The sequence below is a fragment of the Nannospalax galili genome, unplaced genomic scaffold (genome assembly GCF_000622305.1).
Source record: "Nannospalax galili isolate Female #2095 unplaced genomic scaffold, S.galili_v1.0 scaffold15282, whole genome shotgun sequence".
Taxonomy (NCBI): domain Eukaryota; kingdom Metazoa; phylum Chordata; class Mammalia; order Rodentia; family Spalacidae; genus Nannospalax; species Nannospalax galili.
Genome location: NW_008347041.1, coordinates 1791 through 4107, shown reverse-complemented (window position 1 = coordinate 4107; position 2317 = coordinate 1791). Strand labels below are relative to the sequence as shown.

Genomic DNA, 2317 nt, shown 5'->3' with positions numbered 1-2317 from the left:
TGTATGCACATTTAAATGTCAAACACTCTGGGGAGAGGGTCAGTGCTGAAGTCATGTATTTCCTAACACAAAACTACCAGAAAAATGGCATTAAATATTTCAATCTGAGAATAACATTTTACGAAATGCTCACTATAGAACCTTGTCCCAAATCCCATTGTTTATAGGATAAACGTGCTCAGTCTGAATATATGGAAAGCTTCTGATCTGTACCATATGGCTGCTGATTTGATGCCTCAGATGGTATGTTCTGTACCTGAGCTCAGGCCATGAAGGAAAAAGTGCTAAAATGCTATATGAAACACCTTCAATGTTTGTATATGAAGTGAATTTGAAGGATAAAGAAACTCTATTTATAAACTTGGATCTCATCACAAAAAGGTCCTGTACATGAAAATATTTTATACCCCCTAAAGAAGTCAGAAATCCAAACTGTTTTGGCCTCCATCATTTGGATAAGGGACACTCATTCTGTATACAGTTCTCCTTTCCATAAGAAGAGGTTTGAAGATAGGAATATTTCATGTAGATGGAGGAGCCACGGGGAGCGGTTGGTGCAGAGTGGATGTGGGGCGGGACAAGGAGGGACTGGCGCGTTTAAGGAGAGTGAGAACGAATTTTTATCAGCAGTTTTATACTTCCCAAAGTAGTCTCATAAAATAATTAGTACTATTTATTTTTGAGTCAGGGTCTCCCTGTAGCCCCAGCTAGTCTGGAACTCGTAATGTAGTCCAGGCTGTCCTTGAACTCACAGAGATCTGCCTTTCTCTGCCTCCTGAGTGCTGGGGTTAAAGGTCTGCACCACGCCTGGCTTATGTGCACTATTTGAATTAATGTGCTGAAGTTCTCAAATACGGCAGAGTGATGGCGAGTGTAAGGAATTACTTCAAGTTAATTGTCCCTCCCCTTGCTGTTGAGGCAAAAACAACACTCATCCAGGTCAAATTCATCCATACGTTCTGACTTCCATGTTCTACTTTTCTCTATCTAAGGGAGTTCCGTTTGGACCCGGATTCTTGCCATCTCTATAGAGCTTATTAGAATTAGTCACAGAAGGAATGATTCTAGATTGCATTGAATCAGAACATACATTTTAGCGGACATCCTGTTATAGTTGTAAACATTAACATTGAAGAAGTAAATTTGTAATTCACCATTAATGTTCCATCTGCAATATGTAGTTTATCATGGGAATCCATCACTAAAATGCATACTTTTCTTTTGTGGTCTTAATTTTAGATCCTCTAGTCCATAGAAACAGTACATATGCTGAATACGGGTGTATCATGCCCTACTAGTTTCACAGTTAGAAAAGGCATTAGAGAATATGACAATATGGAAAATCTTCTGTAGAATAGTTTTGATCACACCCTACATCAGAAAATGCCTCTCAATTTCTTTGATCTCCTTGATTCAAGGAAAGCAATCTGCTGGGCACCCATGGTCAAACTGTTATTGTTCATTTCAGGGGATTTTGACATTTGGTAATGTGTCTGTGAACTTGTCACAGGAGGAGAGGGAATTCCTAGATCCTGCTCAAAGCACTTTGTACAGAGAACTGATGCTGGAGAATTACAGCTGTCTTCTTTTTGTTGGTGAGAATATTTTTCTTACAGAATTTCTTAGGCATACTAGAGTTCTATGGGGAAATACTGTGTGTGTGTGTGTGCGTGTGTGTGCACACATATGTTTGTAACTTTGTATGAATGAGTCTCATATCTCATAAAGTGAAATTCTCAGAGTAGAAAAGAACACTTTAATGTAATTTTGTCTATTCTCATGTTTGCCATTGGGAGGGGTTGTGCTTCTTTCATTTTGTTCCATGGCCAATTCAGAAACTTTATAGCATATAATATTGTCACCCAATCACAAATTTCCATTTCCAACCTGGAGTTTGGACTGAGATGTAATTAGATTTGGAACACTATTTATGCAACCTGAAGATGCTCTGTAAATATCACTGTTCTGACAGAATATTCCAATCGGAGAGTCATTGGTAGAATTCTCTGTTTTGTTCTCTCTTTATTTATTGAGTGAACTACTGTGTTAGAAATCCAGCTCCTTTCTAAGTACTCACATCATGAACCACCCAGCACAGGCAAACAAAGGTGCTAGAGCACTTGGTGTCTTGTGCACTAAGCTGTGAGCACCCGGAATCCTGGGGATGATGGTGATGTCCTGAAACACACTCAAGAGGTAGCTGGTCTTGAGGGACAAACCCTGAACACTTTATTAGTGTGGTGAAAGCTTATCATCAATTATTTGAAATTACATTTGTGAGACATGGAATCAGGTAGCCATAAATTAAAATGCAATA

At 38.9% G+C, this 2317-nt stretch overlaps 1 long non-coding RNA gene across 1 annotated transcript in view; it reads left to right on the top strand.

Moving 5' to 3' along the window:
* Positions 1-532: 532 nt before the first annotated feature.
* The window catches only part of LOC115072092, a 2516-nt gene continuing 731 nt past the window's right edge, over positions 533-2317 (top strand). Inside the window, exons 1-2 of the long non-coding RNA XR_003851153.1 lie at positions 533-550; positions 1511-1595. This is a non-coding gene — a long non-coding RNA (uncharacterized LOC115072092). The remainder of the gene's footprint in view (positions 551-1510; positions 1596-2317) is intronic.